Consider the following 27,341-nt stretch of genomic DNA (forward strand, 5'->3'; position numbering starts at 1 on the left):
CTTGCTGCCGAGTCCCTGAAGGCAGATTCAGAACTCTGTGCAAGGATGCTGCTCTGAATCTGGGGGGGCTGCAAACAAATGGAGGTAAGAAAAGCATTGGAAAAGCAGACTGGCACTTAAAATCACATGGAACAGCACTTTCTAGATGCTTTCTCAGTTAGTACTGCCCCAATGCTCCAACACTCTCAGCAAAACAGTCATCTACTTCCCAAATCTGTCCCTAAGTACATATGCTGTATTCTCTCCTTCAGCTCCTCTACTCTCAGCCCTTTTGTGTCCCAAGGAAGAGGCAAGTCAGGTTCCAGGGTGCTTTGGTCTACACCTACCCAGAAAAACATCATTACTTAGGTTTTAAGTTGCTGCTGCTGCCTCTCATCACTGCCACATTGATTTTATTTTAGGCATGTTTCCCAAACAATAACATAAAGTACTCCTTGGAGCAAAGGTTCAAGAAGTAACTAATGGTCAGGTTCATTAGGAATTGTGCTTGTGAACACTTTGTAGAAGAAAGCTTTTTCCATAACCCTTCACCAGAGTAAATGTATCCTGTGAGTTAAATTTGTGACTTAAATGGAAGTTATATTGTGTTCTATCACTATCAGTCCATTCCCCCACTTTTTCATTTTCCATGTTTCTCATAGATTTTTGGGAAAAAAGGTTTATTCTCTATTAATGAAAAAAATACAAACATGATAAATGTTCTCTTCTTCTATAAGATGTCTGGTTTATTTAATGGATTTTGCCATGAATATAATGTCATAATTTATTTAAATTCCCCATCTGTATTTCCAGCACATAGTTAATGTCAGCTTGGGAAATAGTCCCTTAATAGTTTCTGTGATCAAAAAGTTGATCTATTTATCACAAGACTTAAGTTCTAATGAAATTGAAATTTCTCTCTTTTTTATTTTTTTGGTACTGAAATCCCAGAAACATAATTTTTTCTTTAAGAGGAAAACAATGGTCGGAACGCCAGCCAGGTTTTTGTGAGTAAGAATAGGGCTCCATGAGGAACCAAGACATTCAGAGTAGGCTTTTTCAAGAAGCTTCTGAAAAAGTGTTCAAATAGGAGCCTTGAATTGACTTTATTTTCCTGATGGTTACTATGCTTTCCAGATTAAAAGATGTTTTCTTTTATTGAAATAGAAAAGTGCCAAACATTGAACTTGCTTTGTAAGACATATATCAAGAGAAAAAATATTTCAGTGCAATGACATGACCTGACATTTTAAAGCAGATAACAAATGACACTTTGTCAATGTCACCAATTTATTATTCCCTCCCTTGTACTTCTGTGTCACAGTTGGATACCACATTCGTTTTAATCATGGGCATGCATTAAACAAATTTTTACCAGAAAAGCATTTAAAACTCCCCTAGTTCCCATCTGACCTTACAGCCATCCCACTGCAATGTAAAAAGACAAAGGCTGTGTTAAATTTTTCATTATTTTATCCAATTTCTAATCCAATTACATGAGGCTCTTCCATCACTAACATGAATGTATATGCTATAATGTCCGCTGCTGCACATTAATCAGGCTTTTTTTAATTCAGTGGACACTGGTGCTAAATCATCTCTCTGAAAAAAAAAAAGGGACAAGAAAGATGCAAATGAATGAGAAGGAAACTCCTGTTTGAACAATTACTGCAGGAGTGGGTGGCCTCCCAATCAAAGCCCCAAAGATCTGGAAATGCAGCAGGTTGTTTTATGTCTTTTGTTTTCACCTAATTAAAAAAGAATAGATGCTTCTTCTTGTGGCTTCACTTTCCACTACTTCTTACAAGTCTGCATGGAGAATTTGACCTGTTGTTGGCTGCTAGTCTTACTTCCTTCAACTGAATATGTCACTCAGCTGAAAATGCCTGGTATTATTAAGGTTGATTTCTGGACATCATACAGAAAGAAGACTTCTACTGGGATGAGAGTCTCTGTCACCAGAGTTTGGAATGTTTTTTGGTTAATGTGTAGTTTCATGGGTGAAGGAGGGATAGGCTTTCAGATGAGAAATACACAATAGTTTCAAAATTTTATATTTATTTCATTGAACTGTAAGAAAAAGATCCCCCATGTGATTTCTCACTTGTAAGGAACCTGGTCTCAAACTCAGATCAAGAGTATACTTATGATCAGCACTGATAGGCATAAGCACTGCAGGAACCAGAGCTTTGGGATTTTCCTTGGTCTTCAGAGTCAGATCTAGGGGTGTCTTATGTGGAGGAAAACAGAGGTTCAAGAGCACAAAGTGAATCTGGGTTGTGGTGAAGACCCTTGAACTTGCAGCAAAGCCTGGTATTACAGGAGGTGTATGTGTTTTCTTACATTTTGGTAGAGTTGCCCAGAAATTTGAAAGGTCAGGATTAATTTGAACAACTCCATAGCTTCAGGAATATAAATGTGTGCTGAATTTTACATTATTTGGAGAGGGTTGTTATTTACAGAGATGTTGTCTTGTCTTTCCCCTTTGATGGTCCATGGACTGAAATTAACTCTATTTTATAGTTAGATTTGTGGTGGTTAAGAAGTCTTACATATCCAGCATCACCTCAAGAAATCTTTCAACACAAAAAATTATACTAAATATCAGGACTACTAAGTTCCTTGTGGTTTTAATTTTTTTTTCTTTTTTCTTTTTTCTTTTTTTTTTTTTTTTTTTTGTTGTTGTTGGCTTTTATTCCCTGATATTAATTTAGCATAAATTCTGACATAGGAAGGAATAAAATTTGCATTGCAAAAATCCATGTATCTCCAAATTGCTGGATACATATTTGAAATCTTTTTCATATTAATGGAAAAAATTATGTGGACATGGCATAGACTAGAAAATAAGTGTGGAGACTTTGTCTGGTTTTCAGCCTTAGCAGAGTACCGCTGTGCCCGCCCTGAAGCCCCCTGGCTTCGCCTGCCTGGCAGAGGCACGGTCAGCTGCAGGGGACACTCCCCTGTGTCTCGTAGCAGATTCAGGGAGTGGCTAAGACAGAGCACTTTGCTGTCTGCGTTGTATGGAGGAGAGGTGGCGTCCGAGGAGGTAATGAGGGAACGAACGACTCAAGGCCGGGGAAAAGTGTCAGGTTTAATCTGAGCTCCAAGAAGCTCCAAAGGCCAGAGCGTCTGACAGCCGAAAGCACCTCGAGGCTTTCGCAACAGCTCTAATACCAGGGTGGTACCAAGGAGGAAGGGACGCCCATTCGCCAGTGGGGGGATCTGGGGGAGTGGAAGGATGGACAGACACACAAACCAATGGGGGAAGTTCAAGGGAGGGACCCCTGGCCCTCGTCCACTCACTTGATGCCCAAGGTGGAAGATTCTGGGAGAGTGGGATGGGGAGCCGAGTGATGGACAGGGTACAAGGGAGGGGACAGGGGAATGACTGAGCATTTTCAGGGAGATTGGCATTGAGGGAAAGGTGGGAAAGCTCGGGGTGGAACAATTGGGAGAAAATGGGGGGTGAAGGGGCAAACCATTACAGAACTGCTACAGAAATATAAAAACACAATACAACAGCAGAGCTTGTGTTTATACTTTTTATATTTGGAAATACCCAAGGAGATCTTTAATCATAGACATAAAAGCCATTAGATATTTGAATTCACTGAAATCAGTACTAGATTTTTAAGAAATAAAATAATTTGGAATTCATGTTTAAATTGTGGAGTTTTATTCATTTATGGATCAGACACTTTCTGTGATTAAGACTATCATGGCAGTTAAAATTCAGTTTATGATTTCTGTTATTTCTTCTGCATAATTCTGACATTTCGACTGTCACAGTAAATGCAGAATTTTTAAATTTATGGTGTGTTTAATTTCAATCAGATGTGTCACACCACAGCTGTATTACATTGCAGCACAATAAGTATGTATGCAATATGGCAGCTTACAGTTAAATTACAAATTATAATCATGCATTTAAAATTAAAAAAAGTATAAAATCAAGCAATTGGAATGAAATGCTGAGTTATGAATTTTTTTTTTTTTTTTTTTTGGCTGAAAGTAAAATCCTGGGTTATTAACTCGGGAGTGTCTTTACTTAGGGCCAGCATGGTCCATTTTCACCAGAATTTTGAAGACCTTCCTGCAGTGTTTCATTGTTATCTTGTCTCAAAGATGACAAGTAGAGGTATCATATCAGAGGCGACCTCCTGCAAACCTCCTGCATTTTGTTGCAACACCTGAGCTACAACACGTAAAATTTTCTTACAGTATGTAAGAGGCTGCTAGGACATAACTCTATATTTTTAAGTACCAGAATTCTCCTGCTGTCCTGCACTTCTGTCAGGGCCCTCAGTGGGGTTTTTGCTGGCTTCCCCCAGGCTGGCTGCAGCAGCTATGGGACATTTTGGGTCAAGTGCAAGACACAGCTTGAATGAGCTGTGATTTACAGTTACTGACTTACAATTACTTTCTCAAAGAAATGACCATTTGCTGTGGTTGTTGCTGTTGTTGTTCTCCAATGTATAGGAACAATATATTTTTTGTGTTTCAATATTGTCTGGATAAGAAGAAAACAAGAGCATATATTCCTTAATACTATCCCTTTAACTCATCAGACATGGTTCCTATGGCAGTCTGTGACTTAAGCATCATTTCAAGAAGGATTTTGTTTTTGGATCTTCTGAAATGGATGTTATTTCTGAATAAGGAAAAAAAAGTGTGTTTCTTAAAGCTGTCTTTGTAAAACAGGACAAAACCAGCTTGATCACTTTTAAGCTGCTGTGATGGTGTGACAGCAACCAGGAGAGAGGTTTCAAGAATGGAGTACAGCATCATATTGGTGTAACCTTTTAGAAGTGGCCAGGGGTGACTGACTGGTTTAAGAGAATTAATATTTAAGAACTAAGTAATCTGTGTCTCTCATTTATTCCTTCAGGTTTTTCAGTTTAGAAGAAATGCTACTGGGTGACAGCACTGTGGTGTATTTAGTGGGAGGTATGCTGAGTAAAAGGGTTAAAAGACTCCACAGCTACAGTGCAAAAATAACACAAGAATACCTATTAAAAGGAATGAGTTGTCTTCTAAAGAAATAACATTTCTCTAGCTCTGCTATCCTTAGTGTGCTGGGGACTAATATCTGTGGTACAGATATAACATGGTATATGAGTTTCCCCATTTAGCTAAGCCTTCCACAGAAGTAAATGTCCCTCGTGCAGCTTAGCCTGACCTGCTAAGGGTAAGAATGAGTGACTGAAATAAATAACTCTTGCTTCTTTCTGAGTAACAACTTTCTGGCAACCTTGGTAAGAATGCAATCACAAATGTGTTCAGTGTAGGACTTCTCATCACAGAACTGAAATGAAAAGATTAGATGAGATTCAGGAGAGGAAAGCTGAAATGCAGATAAAATAACATGCAATTATGTCTGGTGTAAGAGACAAATGTGGTTACAAGCCACTGTGGTGGGGGTGATAAAAGAATGCTGGGAAATGCAGTGGAAATTTGCACAATATATGCAGTATTTTTTGGTAATTAAACTTTTATACATTTTGTCAGAGAGAGATTTTCTGTCTTCAGTAGGCTTCGACTTGAGAATTATTTAATCAAAAGTAGGCAGTAAGCATACACCCGTAACATAAGTTCCTTTACTGAAGAGCATAAAGAATACTTTTTTAATAATGGTGGCAGAATTAGGAGTAGAAGCTTCAAGTACAATAAGAAGAAAAACAAGGATAATTTTTTGTTTCTTTTGTTTCTGTAAAACAGAATAGAAATTCAAAATAGAAATTGTTAGAAATATAAGAACTTTTCCTGAAGACCATTCCCTTCATGCAGGATATTGTGCTCTGATTAGTACTGATGTCAATCCAGGTTCATTTTGCTGAAGCCTGGAGTTATCCTGACTGGTAATGGAAAGCAAAATCTGTCCTGAGGAGATTTGTTATGCACAATGGTCAGGATATCAGCTGCATAGTGAGAACTCAGCAGTTTTGTTATGGGAAAATTCTAAAACGGCCAAGGCAAAATCCCATTGATCTTAGCACTAAGGAAAAATCACGATGGGATACAGAAGTCTGAACTCACTTCAGGGCCCTGGTTTTGATGTCCTCTCTAACCTCACCTTTTTTGTGAAGTGTGCCTATGTTCTGTTTAACAAATCCACTTTGTGCTTTTTTTTTGTCTTCACATTTAATCCTTATCATGTTCCAACAACACTGCTTCACTTGTGGTTTTATCAATTTTCCAAAAGCATTGTCACAGGAAATATTTGCAGACCTACAGCTTCCAAATTCTCTGCATTTATATTTTGTTATCCTGTTAAAACAAATCTAATTTCTGTCATGGCAACATAGCCACTTTATAAAAGCAGTCAAAAGTTCCAGAAGATAGGCTGAAATCAATGATTATGACAGAAAAAAGTCAATAGTGTTTATATGATTAATAGCACCATGTGAAATGTGGTAGCCTAGGCAGGGAAATGAGGAGGCCAGATAATTTGAGAATTAGAAGCAGCACATCAAAACCTTGAAGTCCAGAGAGGGTACATTCAGAGACCTGTTATCTCCTGTCAGACCTGTAGATAACGAAATTTTTTTGGTCAACTTAGGTGGCATTTATTCTGGCATAAAATTGTGTAAGGAAAAAATTCAGTGTCTGATTTCTAGAGCTTAAAGGGAAAAAAGGAGTCTCCTGTGCCGTTTCTGAATGCAGGTCTACCATGTACAGTGCTCCAAATATCTGCAACTGAGCTCACACACACACAACTTGGGAGGGTGGGAGGTCACCCTTTCTGCAAAGCCTCTTACTGAGGGGATCTTGTTAATCCTTATAGCGTGGTTCAAACTAATTAGGGTGGATATGAACACTGTAAAGAGAAAAATAGACTGCCTGTCCTTGAGGGATCCCCAGGGATGTGGGAGTGGAGAGAGAGCTGTGCCATTGTTGACCGCGAGGAAGGATCTGCCACAGAGTGCACGCAGCGCTGCTCCAGCACCTTCTGGCTCACCTGATGAAAAGCCACAGTTCTCGGCTTTTAAAGGTGAACTGAAAAGGCAAAGCAAAAATTAAACCTAATTAAGCACCAGTTTCTGTGCTGAGTTCTTCCTCTGGAAAGGCAATGTGGGAGATGCAGAAGAGAAAGGGACAAAATAAGCAGCTTATTTGAAAATTACTTTATACCCAGAGACTCTGGGTTTTGTTTGGTTCCCTAACAGGCCTTCATTCAACAACATAAGAATGCTTTGGGTTTTGTTTTTAATTGCAGTGAGTATAAATGTAATTTTGACTTTTAGGGTTTTTTACTAAATATACTTATTTTTTTATACATGGAATGAGAAAAAGAGGCACAGAGTTTATCTAGCCAGGTCTTGCCCCAAATTTTTCTGAGCAGAGCAGGGTTTGACCCAAAATTTTCAAAATGAAAGAATAATTTCACAAACCTTGCATAATTCTCTGAGGGAAGAGATGTTCACAGTTCTCAGGTCCTCATTAGCCAGTTTTTGATGATGCCCTCTTGTCAAGAAAACATAAAAACCCCTAATAATTCAAAGCCACATCTGAATATAAGAAAAAAAATTAGAGAAGAGAATATCTGCACTCTGTAGATCACACTAAGCATGGAGCTGCAGAGCAGAGGAAAATATACACTTTTTATTGGGCTATTTCTCTGCCGACGTTGAATACCTCCAAAAGTGGAGTTTCCACAGCCTCCCTGGGCAACCTGTGCCAAGGTATCCTGAAAGTGAGTTTCCTGCTGTTCAGAGAAAGAAGGTAGATGCTCAATCCCTGGAAACATTTAAACATCCTGTGCTTCAGTTTGTGCCCATTGCCCCTTGTCCTGTCAATTCAAGAGGGTGTAATAGTCTACAGTGAACCAAGAAGATGAAAAGTAGTTTATCATTTTGTTTCAGTCACAAACAGAAGCTTGTAGCACAAGGTCATCCCTGGAAATATCATTTTGTTCAGTTCCGAGAAAAGCAGATGTGAGTCCAGCAGTCAACGTTCAAACATCCTCAGCGCTGTCAGCCAATTGTGGCTGCAGAGTTTGGCATTGGACATGTCTCACACTCCAAAGATGTGAAACATTACCTTCAGTCCACTCAAAATGCATTTTTCTCCCTGAATTAAGCCTCCAAGTCCACAAATCTCAAGAGCAATTACCATGCAAATCTTTAATATGGGGCAGTGAGTAGGACCCATTTTTTTAATTCCCTTTTAACCATTGCTGAGCTGCTGTTCTTTAAATTGCTAGTTATTGGGTGTTATTCTTCCCTTTTTACTTTTTAAAATGTCTTCTTTATTATTTTTTAATTTTTTTTTAATTAACTTCCTCTCAGGTGGAAAAAGATAAACAGCTGATGTGGCACCGACAGCCCTTGTGATGGCACAGTGGCATTAGAGAGGGCTGCTACCAGCTTTGGGCATGTTGTGTATCTGTCAATGGGGACTGATGACATAAGTGGCCCAGGACAGATGTCACCTGGCTGTCAGGGAGATGTGGGATGGACAGCCTTGACCTGAGGCTAGGAGAGTCCTGTGCTGGCAGGAAGGGGCTCTGCAGGGTGTAAGATGTCTGCTAGTTCTTGTTTCCCTGGTTTTGACATCCTCAGCACTGGACAGGGACATGACCACATCGTGACATGCTCCTGTCCCTACCCTCCTCCACCACTCAGCCAGAGCACATTGCAGATTTCTACAAGGACTACTAAGGATAAGAAAAAACACATAGTCCCAGTCTGCACCATGCCATAGTCCTGCAGGCAGCTGTGAACAAAGAAAGCTCCACACCACCTGTCTTCTCTGCAGCCTGTCATTGTTTCATGAAACAAACAAACAAAACATCTCAATGAGAAGAGTGCACAACTCAAATTAAAGTAATATTTTAATTTTTTCACCTTTGTGCAAAGAGTGGCTCGGCTTTCCAAGGCTGTTCAGTAGTATATTAAATATTCTAGGTGGTTCAGCACTTTTCTGAAGATCAGGGCTTTTTGCTGTGTTGCTGATGAGAAACATAAATTCACTGGTCACCTTTGGAAATCTTGGTTGAAGCCTGAAGAACTTAAAAAAACTGTTATAATTTAAAATTTCTCCCTTTATAGATTTGTCCTTCCTTGTGTTAGCATTTTCCTTAAGAAGGACTTCAAAGCACGTGAACAAAGATGCATGGGGGATCATGCAGGTCACCAAGGCAGGTTACAGGTATAAATTTCCTCTGAACCACCTTCAGCTGCACTGTGCTTTAGCATCTCCACTGCTCTAATCTCAGCATTATGGTGAATATGGGAAATTGCTATCCTGACCCCCAGCTGATATAATTTTCACAACTCCTTTAAACTCTCTGGCATTATATAAGTCTATGTTGTTTGGACCATAAGGACTTGTGAGTGAGTTATCCAGTAACACTCTCAAAAGTTGTTTTTTAGTCAGCAGTCTGTAAGGTCTAATTATCACATGAGCACAGATCATTTGATCGATGGTACTATGTAGAAGTCAATGAAACCAGTGTACTGCAGAGCAGCACAAACCTAAAGAACTGTAGAAGGCTAGTTTTGCAAAAAGAATGCTTTTCATGTGCAAAGCAGCACATGTCATCTAACAAAAGCTCAGACTGAGACAAGGAGTGGAAGAATATTAGATTTATACATTTTACATCTAGATGAGAATGTAGAAAAAGTGAGCTCTTATGAGTTTTTTTTCAGAATCTTACAAGTAATTATTCTGTGTTTTGCATAAGCAAATTCTTGAATATTATGTAAAATGCCGCTGCTCATCTTAGCTGAAGTGTTGATGAAAAGCAAACGCAACAATGTGATTTGAAATCTGAAGTACAAACAGATGTTACTTTTGAATGAACTTCCATTGCTTAACCACTGGCTCTAGTTATTGCCATCTAAAGAGAGAGATGAAGCAACTTTGCATGCTGTGGATGTGGTTGTAAATTTTCAGCATGCAAATGAAATAGTAGCTATTCCTTTAAAGGCAGCGCCTCTAAACACAATGGGTGGGCTTAATTTTTAAGAGCAGTTTGGCTCCACAGGACATTATAATAACTCCCCATGTTAAAAACAAAAAATATAAGGTGGGATATATGTTTTAACACTTGTACTGTGGTTACCTGATATAACTGCCCCAGAAAAAAACCCATTTCTTACTCCATACCTGCTTCTTTAGCACATCTTGTCCATGCCTGCACTGGACAGGGCATTCTGGCAGTGGGACAAGCTTGGGATTGGGACAAGCCTGTGGTGGGTTGACCTTGGCTTGAGCTAAGGACAGAAAGCAATCACTTACCAGTATGAGCAAAACAAACTTTACCTGGGGAAAATTAAGTGAATATTTTTCAATCAAATCAGAGTAGGATAACGAGAAGTAAACCCAAATCTTAAAAACATCTTCTGTCAGTTCTTCCTCCATTCAGGGCCAACTTTTAGTCCCAGTTTTCTACCTCTTCTCCCCTAGTGGTGCAGGAAGATGGGGAATGCAGATTATGATTATCAGCTCATCACACATTGTTTCTGCTCCCTCCTAAGGTAGAGGAGTCCTTCCCCTGCTCTAACATGAGCTCCCTCCCATATGAGACAGCTCTCCACACACTTCTCCCATGTGAGTTCTTCCCATGAGCTACAAGTCACAAACTGCTCCAGTGTAGGTCCTTTTCCATGGGGTGCAAACTTTCAGGCACAGGCTGCCCCAGTGTGGGTTCCCCTTGGGGTCACAAGTCCTGCCAGCAAACCTGCTCCAGCGTGGGCTTCTCTCTCTGTGAGTCCGCAGGTCCTACCTACACCAATGTGGGCTTCCCACATGGTCACTCCTTCCTTCAGGCATTCACCTGCTCTGGCGTAGAGTCCTCCAGGCTGTAGGGGAATCTCAGCTCCAGCACCTGGAGCACCTCTTCCCCCTTCTTTTACACTGACCTTGATGTCTATATAGTTGTTCCCATCATGTAGTCTCACTCTTCTCTTCTAGGGCTGCAACTTGTTTCTCAGCAATAACTTCTTTTTTTCCCTTTTAAATACACTATCCCAGAGGCACTGCCACTGCTGCTGACAGCCTTGGCCTTGGCCAGAGGCAGATCCATCTTGGAATCAGCCAGCACTGATCAGCTAGCACTAGCTCTGCCGGACTTGTGGAAGCTTCTGGCAGTTTCTCAGAGATGTTCTCCCTTGCTATCAGAAGTTTTGGGTTGCCACACAAACTTAGTAAAAAGCCCTAATTCTGAGTGTAGAAGTACATAATAAGAAGATGGAGTGGCTTAAGTGCTGCTGAAATGCCAAAGTCTTTGCTAAGAATAATTGTTTTCTGAAGGCTATTGCAGGCATAGCTAAAACTTTAAATTACGCCGAGATATGGGAGCTCTTAAAGATGACTTTAAGCTGACTTTTTCCTTATTTAAATGCCCTTCTGCTGCATCAGCGGATCCTGGATGCAATCAGTCATCTGACCTAAAGTACTTATTTGTAATTAGGTGTCAAAATAAAGTGATAATAGTAGTCTAATTCCAATAGGTCTGTCTACCTGAAATGCAAATCTCTCTCCATTTGAGTAATTAATCTATGAAATTTAGAGTGCTCAAAGCTTTGGATGTTTTGAAGTAATTAGCAATATGGAGAAAGATAAAGATACTGCTCTCTGCAAGTACCAACAGCTGATTTGTAATGAAATCAATGTTTTTTGTTTTCTGTTATTAACTAAGTTATATTATTCATTATTTACCAGTATTTTGCCAGCTGCCAGCATTTGTAAAAATGTTTGTGTAGCCCAAATGCACTGCAAAGATGAGCACAAACTCTTCAAAACATTAGTTACCATTTACATGAACAGAACATGTCGGCATTGATCCTCATAAGGCAGCAGAGCACTATCACACAAGAAGCTGTACAAACCAACCCAAAATTGTTACAAGTTTGATAGCAGGCAATACTGAAAGATAAACAAAGAAAACATTCTGTAGAGGATTTTAAATCCTCCATTTGTATGTTTATGGGACCGTGTTAAAATGCTGCCAGTGCAGAATCACATGGAGACATGCATGCATTCAGTGACTGCCAGGTAGTTTGCAAGCTGCTGTATGTTGCATTCCTGGGCCTGGGCACAAAGCACTAGGAGGAAACAGGCTGGTTTTCTTCACTGACATCAAAGTTGTTAGTAGGCTCTGCTGAATACTGGGCACAGAGAAAAGGAGCAGAGGTGGTGGGTCTTGAGAGAGTGTGACATGGTTCATAGTGAACAAGATTCAGGAGAGGATTAACCCAGCTGTGAGATTGTGCTCCTTGTTGACAGATTTACATTCAAGTATGTTGCATTAAAAAATCATTTGCCCAGCACAAGTACTCCCTCTGTTGACTTTTGTCAGGTGTTTCTGGCAAGTTAAGCATCTGCGAGCAGCCACGTGCATTGGGAAATACTTAGAACTCTTTCCTTTTGTGGCTTAACGAAACTACAAACTCTTACCCTACAGCTCCTGTGCATATTTAAGGATTAATCTTTGAAAGATGCTTCTTCATACCAGCTGGACCGGTCTGCTTAAAGCTTATAGATCTCATGTGGTAGTATAGGAACCACTGTTTTAACTTCAGAATTGCCACACTTTCATCTGGAGATTTCCTAAAGGATCATTTGGAAAGATAACTGGCCTGGGAGATGCATTTCTTGCTTGCATTTTCCTTGATATAAAGTATCTGTTGCTTGTGGAAGTAGGAATTTTTTTTCTTTCTTTCTTCCTTCCCTTTCCCTTTCCCTTTCCCTTTCCCTTTCCCTTTCCCTTTCCCTTTCCCTTTCCCTTTCCCTTTCCCTTTCCCTTTCCCTTTCCCTTTCCCTTTCCCTTTCCCTTTCCCTTTCCCTTTCCCTTTCCCTTTCCCTTTCCCTTTCCCTTTCCCTTTCCCTTTCCCTTTCCCTTTCCCTTTCCCTTTCCCTTTCCCTTTCCCTTTCCCTTTCCCTTTCCCTTTCCCTTTCCCTTTCCCTTTCCCTTTCCCTTTCCCTTTCCCTTTCCCTTTCCCTTTCCCTTTCCCTTTCCCTTTCCCTTTCCCTTTCCCTTTCCCTTTCCCTTTCCCTTTCCCTTTCCCTTTCCCTTTCCCTTTCCCTTTCCCTTTCCCTTTCCCTTTCCCTTTCCCTTTCCCTTCCTTCCTTCCTTCCTTCCTTCCTTCCTTCCTTCCTTCCTTCCTTCCTTCCTTCCTTCCTTCCTTCCTTCCTTCCTTCCTTCCTTCCTTCCTTCCTTCCTTCCTTCCTTCCTTCCTTCCTTCCTTCCTTCCTTCCTTCCTTCCTTCCTTCCTTCCTTCCTTCCTTCCTTCCTTCCTTCCTTCCTTTGTTATTCTGATTATTTTATAAACAGTCTCTAGTAATCACAGACCATTATCAGTCTGCAGGCTAAGGGAGCAATACCAGCTTCCATTTTTCCATTTGACTCTTGCAAAGGCAATGTGTTGGCCATCATTGCTTCATCTTTGTTTAACCTGCTCTTAAAATCCTGCAAAAATATGGACCTTCCACATTTCTCTGGGGCACCTTTCAGGTATTTAGTTACCATTTCAGGACATAAACTGAGGCTAATAGGCTTATTTGAAGGCTCAACTTTTACCTGAACACTAAACTAACCACCAGGCACTATAACAGGCTCTTCAGGGAAGTGGTCACTGTCCCAAGCCTGACAGAGTTCAAGAAGTGTGTGCAAAACACTCTCAGGCACATGGTGTAATTCTCGTGGTGTCATCTACAGGGCCAGGAACTGGACTTTGATGATCCTTGTGAGTCCTTTCCAACTCACTCCCCTTTCTCTGATTCTATGAAAACAGTCGACAAGGTTACTGAAAAGTAAAAGCACAATTATTTGGTCAGTACTGAAATTACAAACCAATTGAAAAGAGGTTTAGAAGTGTTCTGAGCTGTTCATGCGGTGTTTTGTAAACTAATTAATTTGAATGTTGATATTGCTATCTACCACTGGAAAGAAGCATGTTTAGATAGGGATTTGGGCCTGTGAAACCTTGCTCTGGTCAATCACAACAAAGCTTAAACTTGTTTGTGAATAATACAAAATGAAGCTGTTTATAATCCTATTCATAAATCCTGGGAATGGATCAGATTTGAGACACTTTTACAGCAATTTTTGTTTCTTTTATTTTGCACTTTTTTGCATTATTTTCAAAACAAAATCAGAAAATATTCGTTTTGCAGAGTTTCAGTAGTGCAAATGGTATTTTAATTAGCAGTCTAGTGCAGAGTTTCTGGGAATAACAGCTGCCCTTTTAGTGTCCTTATGGGATGAGGGAGCATTGTTCACACCACAGAGTTCACATACAGTCCTTACTGTGAGCATGAAATATGGCTGATGGTGATGTCAGTATGTTTAAATCAAGCAGGTGTCATCTGTAAATCTAACAAATCAAATTATTCTCTTACTAAGTATTTAAATCCTGAAATGCTTGCAAAATACCCTGATACATTTTTGACATCATACATCCCATGCATGCAGCCCCACTGTGGGACACACATGGTGCCCACATGGTTACAGTAATTATTACCATTTGTGATTGCAGTGACGTGGGTGAGAACAGAATAACAGGCTTGGAGATACTTCCCAGGATGACAGATAAGGAGAAAAGTTTAGATGGAGGTTTTCAGATGCCAATTAAATAATAATTTCTTTACTGTCTCCTCAGTATCCCAGAATCAAGATCTTCACATGTTTTAGAGGTGGATTTGTTTTGTTGTTTATTTGTTTGTTTTTTTTTTAATTAAAATTTCACATTCATACCTAGGCAAAGCATGTCACACCAGAAACACTGTTTCTGATTATTCCTGCAGGTGCAACATTAGTACATAAAGACTGGTATTTGCATACCCAGCTCCATAGATACAGATGCAAATCAAGCTCAGTTTATTTGTACACGTTCAATTATCCTACTTATTTCATTTTTCTCCTTTAGTTCGTGGACCAGGTGCTGTAAACACTATGGCATCTACAGCACTTACTCCTCTGGTGGTTTCTTCCAAGCTGAGTGTCAGGCTTGCTGGTATAAAAGCTTGCAGCTTGAAAAAGAATCAAACCAGTTTGAGAATGGCTGATGAGATACTGGAGGTAAACAAAGTCCTTTCATGTTATATTTTACTGTCATTCAGGTGAGATTTAGTTACTTTACTTTTGCAAAAAATGAGTTTTTCTTTTCTTTCCAAAATGCCGCTGTGTTGTGGTCAAAGCTTTTGCATGTAGCCTGAGTTTATTTTCATAGTTGTAAATCTATTGTTTAGATGGGTGATGTGTTAAAAGATACTAGGTGGCCTGTGAATCCTCAAAGTAAGGAGGAGACACTTGAGAGGTTTTAAACTCCTGGTTGATAAAGAAGAGGTATAAATAGTGGCTTGTAGCAGTATTAAAAAGCCTCACCTGCATAGAAACTGGCAAAATATTTACTGCAAGTAATAAATATTTGTAATTGTTATGTGGTGCTTTTCAAATGATATTTCATGTCTAGTTTTATTTTGAGTTATTTTTTACAACTTCAGTTCCTCATGAAAACAAGTTGTGTAGCTTATGGTATTACTCCAGCAAAATGATTTCCATAAATAAAGCAAGAGGCAATAGAAAGGAACATATATAAAGATTAATGCATCAGACTTTTAAGCCTACACTGACTAACAATAATTTCTGAGACTTAAGTTATTGGGAAGGAAATCTTTCATATGGAAACAGGCAACAAATCCAAAACTACCTGAGCAGTATAGGCAATTTACTTTCCTTCCACTTAAAGAATTGCATTTTTATAGCCATTTTCCTGAGCTTATTGATTTTTGTATGCAATTTTCTTCAAAGACAGAAAGCAGCTAGATTTGGCACACAAATGGATGCAGACAGCAATTAATGCCTGTGCTGTTTGTCAGGTTGGGGAGTGTTGCTGTGGGGTTCCCTGCACAGGACAGTGAGTGTTCCCTTCCTGTGAAACTGCATGGGGAGGTGACCATGCGGCTGTGGAGGGGGTGCACCGGGAAGGTAAGAGCAGATCAGAGAATCATGTCAAAATAAGAGAGGCATCTACAGAGACAGGCAGTTAATATTTCCTTCTTTGAAAAGAGAACAGTCACAAGCAAATGCAACTGGAAAGTGACACTTTGCCTTGTATCATTTCCAAATTAATTTCCATTGAGTCAAGTGTGGAAAAAATGTGGAGCAAATGTCAGAGAATATAAAGTCAATTTTCTAATTAAACACAGTTAACAACCTTACCTTTAAGTCCTAGATGCTGAGATAAAAAAAAAGCCTACCAAAAAACCTAATATAGCCTGCATCCCAATTAACATCAGTAGCCTGTAGGAGCTAAAACCCATCCATTTCTTTTAGAAATTCCTTTTAATTTCTTAATGCAGTAAAAATAACAAAGTTCATTAGGAATCAGGTTAAATCCACTTTAGACAGAAATACATGAAGAATAGGGGCCTAAATTATAAATATGTTATTATATCATCCTTGAATGATAATTAATATCAGAGAACAAATCTAGAAAATTTGTTGAGGTCTTTCTTTAAAACCAAGAAGAACATTAAATCAGATCTGGGACACAAATGTACCTCAATTTTTATTTCATTTGAACTTACAACTCTTTATCACAGGAGACCATACCAATGGTTCTATAAATGAAGACTTGATGTGTTTGGAAGGTACTGCCAGTTAATGAACTGATGCATTTGTATCACCTAAGGTGCATGTTATCAGTGGACCGAATCTAGAAAATGTTTTGCTACAAACTCATTGCATATGATGCAATCCATAAATTACTATGATTCTCTTACTGTACCTAGAATGACAGTGATGTCAATGCTGCAGTTCTGCAGACTGGAAAACACTAATTAGTTAATGACATCCAGTGCCAGAGCATGAGACACTAATGATCATTCTTTTTTGTTTTCCATCTAAAAAACATGTTCTGCATATTTGGCAATCAAAACAAGCAAGAATCAAAATTGATACCTGAAACTTCAAATTATGAGCAAGCTACACATATTTTAAAACAGCAGTCTGGAAATACCAGAGGCCAGGTGCAACTTTTTCCCTCCAGATCTGTCTACTTTCTTGATTTCTGCTGCCTTGCCATTTCCTCTGTCACTGCATGGTAATCCATTTCAATGGGAAACAATTCAGTGTGTTTATCTCACAGCCTAAAGAATCATGGCAGATTGAATAGGTACAATTCCCACACCACATACCTTATTAACTTCAAATGAAACCAACAGGGCAAATTGTGATTAGAAATCCTTACAAAAATGCCTTACATAATGGAGAATCAGGAAATTCAGGTATTCTCTGTGGATTGTAACATTGAAAAAATACATAAATTTAGAGTTCATGGGAAAGATGTTTTGACATCCTCAGGAACCTGATTTCCCTTTTGTTCTCCTTCTTTCTACCAGAGCCGTATCTTCCGTTATCTTTGGAACAAGGCGTATTTTTCTGAAGGGTTTCAGGAAGCTTTCATCTGTAGCTCAGTTTGTTAGAGCACGTGTTTACATTTTGCACATACACGAATTACCATTTTTAAGCACAGAACCTTGGTTTGAGTTGGTGAATAAGGACTTTACAAGTAAAATTGTAAAGCAGATATGTTTTATTCCAGCTGGGACACATGGGGGATATTTCCACCATACATATGTACCTGGTGAGACAGGTTCCATGTTTAAATACACAATGATCCCACAAGCTTACACCTCCCTGCCCACCCATTCCCTGCTCGCTCTCTGCCTCCTTGAGCTTCATATTATAATTAGTCTTTGGTGGTGCCATGCCTCCTGGTGGTCGTGGGCAGGGGTCTTTGATAAAGAACATCATCTTCCTTGGTGTTCACTGCTTGATGTCTGCTTCTGAGCAGGCACCGTGGAGGTTTGGCTTTCTCCCAGGTCAGTTTGCCCTGGCCAAAACCATGAGCTTCGTTCTTGCTGGTTCCTTAAGCAAAAGGTTCTGCTTTATGGCTTTCAACCATACCTGAGTCGTGCTTTACTGAGTTTTCTTATCGTTATGGCCTTTACCCAGCAACTAAATTCCTATGTGTTCTGTTGCAAGTTGTCTCTACCTAGCAAGTTACATTCCTGTTGCAAACTGTTCTGTACTTTTGCAAACTTGATAAATAAGCTATATATATATATTTCTGTTTTCCTCCACCCACCTAAGTACATTATATGTTTCTAAAATTCTGAATTTCCTTAAACAAACATGTTTCCCATATCAGGTCCATGTTGCATTACAGCAAATACATGCTCTGTACCGTGTGTATGACGCTCACGCTGCAGAACTGAACCTCTAACAAAGCATGCCTGGTGCACGCTTCTTCACAGGACATCACTGCTTCCCTGAGAAGTACAAGGAAGGGAGAAAGGAGACAAGAGTGATGCAATTAAAGGACAGTTTTAAATGTGTCTTATGTTGTAAGCAGTGGCATTTTAAGATTTTTCTTTCCAATGAGTACAGCATTCCAAGGTCTAAATTTTAGAGGGCATGAAGTGCAGAAGGCAAAGTGTGAGTAGCTCCTTCTGCTTGAACTGCCTCTAGGTGCCCTAAGGCTCTTCTTATTTATTCAAGGGTCTCTGCAGCCAGCTTTGCCTTTCTGTGCCCCTTCCACACACTCAGGAGCCAACAGTTCCAGAACTGATTTAAATCTTTACATGTGGAAGGTGACTCTTTGGCCTCGCACCCGCACAGAATTGCCAAAGCAGCATTGGTGAACAGCTCCATGGGACAGACAGAGCATGTGCCAGCAAAAATCACAGCAACGAGTGAATACAACAGCTCAGAAGTTAGACACAGGAAGTTTTTAGTTTACAGTGGAGTCTGATAGAGAAGAGAATTCTTCTGGTAGAGAAAAATATTCTTTGGCATGGATTACAGAGAGAATTCTCTTATGGCCTGGTGAATACACCTGACAGAAAATGCTTTGTCTGGCAAGATATACTGTTTCCTGCAGAAACTAGTGGTTCTATGAACAAACACTGTTAGATTTGGGACTTCGTAGTATAGAAATATCAAAATCAGTTTAAATGACAGGTTTTTTGTCCTGATCTGGATGTGGCCTATAAAAAGGAAGAGTGTGTTTTACTTGAACTCATATCTAGTACTGCTATTTCAATATTTTATTTTTGTGTATATAGACTTTCCTTTTAATGAAGGAAACTAGATGCTTATTGTGTCTTTGGAATGTATGTTGTCCTGAGAGGAAGGCTCTTTGTCACTGTGCTAAAAGATGCTTGAAGTAATTTAAATGTGATATCTATCAGAATAATAAATTCTGAGGTTTTGATACCCATAATCCTTTTCTAGAAGAAATCAGAGAGCTTTTGCAATTTTTCTATGATAAAGCTCATCAATCATACTTGTATCATCTGTTTAATCTCTCATTATTGCATTGTGAATTTATTTCCTATAGCTCCATTTCTTCTTAGTGTTCTGCACATGCATTCTTTGTCCCTAGATTTATGAATCTTGGTCTTGACCTTTGCAATAATTTAATGGGTATTTAAATCAAAGTATTTTAAGTAAACATCAGAAGCCATTTATTGATTGTGAGCCAGAAAAGGCAGGAGTTCAGAGCCTTGTAAATTGTATGCATAAGTGATTCACCCATGTAAGCATCAGACAGATGCCCTGCCCAGGCAGGAAGGACTGTCCTATGTGTTCCAGTCCAAGACATGAGTTCAAGCAAACAAAAAATTAGGACTCTCCACAAATCATGGCTTCTTTTAGGCTCAGTTTTGCTCTCTGATACCAGTCTTCTACCTTCCCTACCCAACAGCCCAGGGGGATGGACAATGGGCACCCGTGATCCCCTGATATCTCCTTTTTGCTTCTTTCTTCTCATGCTGTTGCCTTGCTCTGGTGGTGTCCTCCGTGGGCAGCAGTCCTTCAGGACAGACCTGCTTCACTATGGGCTTTTTCTTCTAAGGGAATATTCCCCTGCTCCAGCATGGGCCAGCAGTGTGGATATCCTCTCCAGAGTGCTCTCTACAGGCATTGCAGGGGAGTCTCTGCTTCAGAGATGTCTGTTGTCAGGAGCTGCACTTTCAAACAAAGTTTTACACCAGCTATGTGGAAGAAGTCCTTGTACCTGCATAGGATTTGGCACAGCAGGGCTGTGGGAGCTCAGATGTGGAAGGGACAACTCTGTTCCAGGGTCACTCAGAGCCAGGATGTATCATTAAAGCAATGGCTCACTTTAGGCAGGAGTAGGACATCTTTAAGCTTTTTATCCCCGCCTCAGTAGAGGTTGATGTTTCTCTGCTTACAGTACAGCCTTCCTTGCAGTTACTTGTTGCAGTTAATTTTGCTAACGCTGCTGAGCTCTGTTTGCAGATTGGCAACATCCTGCTGTTAACAGTTGTGCCCTAAAGCCCACTGTAAACCTTACCAACCTGTCCGAAAATGTGTCCAGCTATCATGCACAAATCCATTGTGAGGCTGCTTTTGACATTAGTATCTGTTTTGCTTTTAATTAAAAGCTATTATTGATATATTCTTGCACCCTCTAATTCAGATGATTAGGAAGCACATTCCTAACTCCTGTTCCCTGCCTTATAACACAGTGGGGCTTATGCTTGTTTATGAACCAAGGGACAGATATGGAAACCCTCTGTATGGATTTGTATGTCTTTATTTGTGGACAGTCCGTAAAACTAAATTACATATCAATATTTGCTTACTCTGCCATTTGATTAATGCACTGCAAGCATATTTAGAATCTTGTTTTGTGTAGGTTTTTCAAGAGCTCCTTAATATGTTTACTCTTGGAAGTACTTGTCCATTAGATTGAATATGCACAAAATAAATCATCCAAACAGTGATTAAAAATAAAGCATATTTGACCATCATATCATTTAGTTAAGACCAAATATTTCTGTAGAACTGCTGGACTATGGCAGATGGAAAGAGCAATTCCTGCCTTAACAGCTCACCAACGTGCCATCACCGCAGTGAAAGATCAGATGGATATCACCTAGGTAATGTGCCTTGTCAACAGCTGTGATGTACTGTGTAACGCAGGTGGTTTCAAGAGGTTCTCAATCTTGTTACGCTGCTACCAATGCACTGAAGTGGTCCTTTCCCAGAAGCGATGGAGGGGCCTAAAGTCAGCCTGCTGCTGAGAAGCACTTCATGTTTCCCAAGGATGTTAGAGAGAGTGGGACACATACAAAGACCTTACTAGGTTTACATTGAAGATTCAGTGAGAATGAAGACTAAAGGATGAAGATGTGCTGAATGTGTCTGCACTGTAGATCCAAATATCAGTAGGCCTCAAGAAATGATCATTTGTTCCCTGGTGCTATAATGACAAAATTCCAATAGAGCTGGTTAATGCCCATTGTGTCATGCTCTTGCTTACTTTTGCTTTTTCTTTCTTTTCCCAAAAAAAGCTGTAAACCTTTAATGTCCTCTTTTACAGAATCCAATTTGTGACCTGCCATAAGGAGCACTATCTCATTAATCAGTGAAAGTAGAAACAACACACCAAGCCCATAAAGAATTATGGGTGTGCCTTGCTAACAATTGGAACAGCTCTCCTGACAAATAAGACACACAGTTTGTTCTCAAGGCCTTTGACAAAAAGTCACCTAATATAATTAGGCACAGCTGCCTTTACACTGTGTTTGAGATGGTGCTGGCTGCACAAAGAGCATTTTCTGTGTATTATCAACAAATGCGCAAATGATGTCAGCACACAGAGTGCTGTCTTCAAAGGCTTCTCAGCTCCACTGCTCAGGTATGGAGGGCAAGAGGAAACAGAAGAGTTGTTTGACTTAGACATTCCTTTATTTAGAAATAAGAGCATAAAATAAGTCATACCTGGATCCTGGTAAGAGACAAGCATGCAAAGATAGCAGACTTGGCTGTGATGCCTTGTGAAGGCTGACATAGAACAGAGACTAGATGGAATTAAAGAATAAAGTAGGTATTTTATTAAGAGGCCTCAATAGATCCACCTTGGGCAGTACAACCCAAAATGGCCACAAAATGGGCAACTGGTCAGGGGGTCTCAGACTTTTATAAGTTCTGGTCCATTGGCATATTGGGGTTAATTGTCCACTTATAGCTTTAGACCATGAAGTCTCATCCTTCTTGTTTTTCTCTCTTCAGTACGCCCACCATTGTTTATGCTCTTGGGCCTGAGATCTGGATCGGCCATCCTTGGTCCCCAGCTACAGAAGGAATTGTTTTGACTACCTATTCTGTGAAGAGAGCTTTCCATCCCCCAATGTGAAGCCTAGATTTGCAAACTAAAGCAGAATAGAATCTGAAAAATATAAAAGCTAAAACCTGAGGCATCAGCTTAAGTGTTTGTATTGGTTTAGGCTGCTGCTCTTCTGGCTTATCTGTTTTTGAACACTCACACTGTACGTGTCTCAGTGGCTTCCCAAGACCCTTTTTGTCACACCTATTTTTATGCTGTTTTATTTTAGAACTTCACTGGAACACACTGACTTCACTGGTTCAATAGAAATGAAGTCCAGCAAACTCTTCCAAAAGTTGTAAAGTTAAAAATATTCAAGTGAATTGAGTGAAGCTTTCCTGCCAACTTTTGGCCAGCTACAAAAATACCAGATTTCTCTAGCTAGAGCTAGAGGTGGCAGAGAGAGACTGGGAGAAGTTTTCAAACAAAATTTGACTCTTCTAAATGTAGGGTTTTTTTCTTGGTTTTTTTTTTTTCCTCCGTTTATACTCCTTAAGTCTTCACAGCTCTCAGGGAATGCCACAGTTGTAAATGTTATTGACTGCCATGATTATTCAATTTATATTATGTTTTCAATTTTGCAACTTTTGTTCCATTTTTTCTTTCCCTTACTCTGTCTCTCACTGTTTGTCACACTGTTGCTCACAATCTTTTGAAGGTGTTTTGTAGCTCTAAGTCAACTAGAAAATGGTCAAACGTTATAACTTTTGAACTTATTTCTCTGAAGATAGCATTTCACCTCCTTTTTTTGTGTGATCTGAAGTAGGCTGTGAAGCTTCTTTCATATTTCTGTCAATGTGTAGGTCTGCATCATACCTCAGCCACTGCAGAATTGTTTTGTTTTCCTTAAGTCATGCTGACCATGCTGAAGATCTATGTTTAGATCTTATTTGTTTGAAGGGATAAATGTCAATTATTTTAATTCTTCCTGCCCTAGTAAATAACCTTAAACCTTCCACAATGATATCATGGCAAGTTGAAAATCATACTCTCCCACCTATCTGCCCTGTGATATCTCCCCTTTTTGTACAATAATTAGAAATACAGTGGCCCACTTTGGACAACTTAAGAACTGGTATTATCTTTTAGCCAAATAAGTCACAAACAATGACAATATTTCTCTGTATCCTTTTAACTTTTTCCTCTATTTCTGCAGCATGTCCCAAAGGCTTTTCTGTGAGAATGAGGAACTATGTGAGGCTCATGCTTCTCTTCAAATGAGTCCTTGGTAATTACTGAGCTGGTTTTGCTGACAGAGTGCAAGATGTCAGCAGTGGACCAAGTGCAGTACAAGAAAACAGGGAAAGAAAATTTCCATTTAGACGGATAGATGAGACAATTTATTGATATAATAATTAGACAGTGCTCTCAAAGGAGAGGCTTAAGGTGGTGTTCGCAACTGGTTCACATTTTTTTCTCCATTCATTATACTTCACCTTTTCCATTCTCTTTCCAAAATGAATATCTTTAGTGCTCAAACTGAGAAGTATGGATAGTCCTACATATTAGGCACTATCTTCTGTACATATCTGCAAGAGTAGGGCTCTATAAATAAAAACCTATGCTGTTAGCTCAGCATTTCAGTTCATTTAATGAGACACATGTGACAGCCCCACATGCTTTACAGAGCACATCTAGAAGGGATATCTTCTTGTCAGCTCAGCAAAAATATCTGCGTCTTCCAGCAATATGAGTCTGCTCCAGCCTGGCACTATTTTGAAGACTGGACCTGGGAAAAGATGATGTTTCTAAACAAAACACACCTGAAACAATCAGTTCCTTTGAGATTCTCTTAAGTCCGGTTGTGCTGGCACGTCAAGATGCTGACAAAACTTGTTACATTAGGCAGTGGCTGGTATAACTGAAAAAAAAATCCCCTTATACAACATATGGTAAAAGAACTTGATTATGTACCTTTTCTTTTTTTCTTTTTTTTTTCCCCTAAAAGGGAGTGTTCTGTCTTCAAGACTGCTGTGTGCTTGTCTAGCCTTCATTCACCTGTAAAACACAGACAGGTAGTCACACATTCTCAAGGTACTGGGCTTCTGTTTTGTTTATTCATCCTTTCATTCTGAGCATCTACTCATGTTTTCCTTTCTTTTTATTCTTTTTTCTTTGAACCTTTTAATAAAACAGTACCAAAGATCTGTGACTGAAAGATAACAAATCCTCTGAGAAGGTATGAGAGAGCTCTTGCAGGGTATTTGCAGTGAGGCTGACAAAGCATCTCTCCAGGATACATTGCAAACAGGACACAGGGCTGGGAATCATATTCCGTGGGCATTTTTTAAAGTTGGGGAAGAACCACGACAGGCATCTAATTCCATTTTTTGCACAATACAAGCCAAAGTACCTTTAATATTTTCATATTCAAGAGACCGAATAAACTTTCTTTCATTCCAGATATTCATACAAATTAAGGACTCCATGTAATGGGGCAACGCATCTGTACAATCTGTTGTTAAGTATCTCTTATATTCACTTAAAACTGTTGTGCATTTAATTCTTAGCTTAATATCCCCATTGCCAACATAATGCACAAAAAAGTCGTGGATTTTTTTTTATTCTTCTGCAATTTAGACTTCAGTGTTCATAGTTGAAATGTATTTTGTCTGAAGCCATTGAGGGGTAGAAATCAATTTTTTTTTTTTTAAGTGGAAACACTGATGCTAGGAATAACGTAATTGCAGCAGTTGGCGGCTTTATGAAAAATCCCAATATCATGAGACTTGCATTAAAGGTGAAAATATCTCATCAATTAAAGCCCCTGAAATTTATGTGGCTTCTGTTCCCATGCACTGACAACACCTTGCAGTGTCATCTTTTGTTAGGTTGAGGAAATACCTGGTGTTAATTTCCCCCCACCCCCAAGTATTCTTAAAACCAAATGGATCCTTTTTTAATCTTCTTATGGATAAACTAGCTAAATCCAGGATCTCTGGTTTCTAGACTTGTCACTTGGCTGGTATTAAGCAATAGCTGCCTTCAGAATCATTGAAAGCTCTTGCATGTGTGCATTTGCCCCAGTGGTCCTGGGAAACTCAAGAACTGATGCAATCACACCCTAAGTGCATGGGCACAGCAACTCTACCTCATTCTGGCTGCCCTCACCTGGCTCAGTTCACTTGGACAGGGCTTCTGACTTGGCAACATCCTGTTTAGATAGAGTTTAGAGAAACTCTTCACATGATATAGAAAAGTAAAGTACAGGCCCTTTTGTGATTCATCTGTTATGGGTGTTAACCACAAGCTCCTGCCCTTCTGAGGGACCCATCGGGTCCTGTAACTCAAGTACAGCTTTAATGAAATTCAGCACAGTGCATTTAGTAGTTTCTGTAGTTTTTCATGTAACTCATCAGTCTTTCATGTAATCCATTATGTTCAGTTGAGTTAATCATACCAGGTATCGCTCTTAACAAGCTATTTTTAATTTTTCTTCTTATTACAGAGGATTCAGGTGTCAGTGTTAAAGCATTCCTTCAACATGGGATAACAATTTGCTATGCTTCAAAATTCTGTTGCTCCAGTGGGTAATCATGTAATCATTACCATCTTATCTGTAAGACAGTAATAATTTTGCTGCTGTGGGATGGGAGGGAGCATTGTGAGGATAAACCTGTAACTACTTGAATGTAAAGGGATATTGCAATTAGAGATGCTAGGAAAGATCTTACTGATAAAAAGTGGAGAATCCTTCCTGAAGGTACAACAATTTGGAGGACTGAGTTCAGCTTCTAACAGGACAATGCAAAACAGCATTAAAAAAATGGTTTGTTTTTTATTTCTTTCTGCTGTGCAAAACTGTATACACAGTAAGGAATAAAATGAATGGTTCATAGCAATAATGTGCACTTCATATCTCTTTAGACACTGAGCTTTTGTGCAGTTGTTTAAGGGGGCAAATACAGCTTTGGTCTATGGTAAAACTGTGAACAATGCACAGATTTGTTGAAAGTTTCAAAGAATTTGTTTCCTTAAAGATCTTTTTCATTAGTTAAATCAACGTGTCAAACCACAAGATGGAGTTAATGCAGTTTGTCAGGGAGACTTGTGCTTTGTTTTATGCCAGAGTTGTCAAATTCATGTCACAAGAAGATTCCAAGTTAACAATGCAGACATTAATAAAAGTTGCAGTAAAATACACTGTGCTAGAAAAAAAATGAAATAAAATGTTCTGGTTCAGGAGTTAGTCAGAATGGAATGCACCACATTTGTCAGTAAATGATATATAAGGTGGAGCTGAAACGTCCCAAATATATTTTTTACTCTTTGGAACTGTCTTTGTTTAAAATTCCTAATTTGTGCATAAATGTTTTTTTCAGAGGGAAAGCTGTAAGATGGGAAATGATGTGACAGGTTTAATTATATTTAAGAGACTACAGAGGAGATCAAAGCCAAAGAGATAAAAGCTGCAACTACTGTGTGGGCTGGAAACTTCTTGTGAATCATAAGCACCCTTAAGTGTAGTGCTTCAGAGGCAGCTGTCCTGAATTCAGGACAGAGGCACTGCTGAAATGGAAATTCTCTTTTTACAGTGTTTTATGACCTGTATTGGCTGCTCTTGGTGAGTCCTGTACTTAGGCAGGCACCAAAATGTCTGGGAACTTTCATGAGAAAACAGTAAACCAAACAGTGCCACCTAAGTCAGTGGCTCCAAAATAACCCCCCAGGGGCAGAATTGCTGTGAGCTGTTTGCACAGATGGCATTTGACTGTGGGCCAAGAAAAATCTTGTATCCACAGAGGTAATCAGGACCCCTATGGCAGTAATGACTCTATCACAGTTTTCATTAGCTATTAGGAGTTTGGAAGGAATGGGCTTCCCCCATGACTACCTTTTTTATTGGTGCTATATCATCTATCACTAAACCGAAGTTATCAAACTTCTGCATCTCCTTTCTGAAATACAATACTTAATAAAGGAAGTATAAGCCAAAACAAGGTCCTGCTAGTATTTCAAGCAAAGGTGCATCTCCACAGTTTTCCTTCTGTTGTTTTACTCTAAATCCACTGATTCTATATACTCTGCTCTCCTCAAAGCACTGCTGCTGTATTCCCTCTCTTCAGAGGGAAAAAAAAACCAGAATCCCCACACTTGTCCCGGGGAAGTTTCTCCCCACCTTGTTCCCCAGCGTCTGCACCCTGATCCTATAGACCTGAAGATCCTCCAGATCCAGTGCACCTCCAACTCAAGTTTCTTGAGGAAATTCCT

At 39.5% G+C, this 27,341-nt stretch overlaps 1 long non-coding RNA gene across 1 annotated transcript; it reads left to right on the plus strand.

The window, feature by feature from the left end:
* Nucleotides 1–27,014, plus strand: LOC137472459 (uncharacterized). The gene is made up of 3 exons (XR_010998196.1): nt 1–84; nt 14,856–15,007; nt 25,579–27,014. It is a non-coding gene; the product is annotated as an uncharacterized lncRNA (long non-coding RNA).
* The last annotated feature ends 327 nt before the right edge of the window (nt 27,015–27,341 follow it).

The sequence above is a fragment of the Anomalospiza imberbis genome, chromosome 4 (assembly GCF_031753505.1).
Source record: "Anomalospiza imberbis isolate Cuckoo-Finch-1a 21T00152 chromosome 4, ASM3175350v1, whole genome shotgun sequence".
In the NCBI taxonomy this organism is placed as follows: Eukaryota; Metazoa; Chordata; class Aves; order Passeriformes; family Viduidae; genus Anomalospiza; species Anomalospiza imberbis.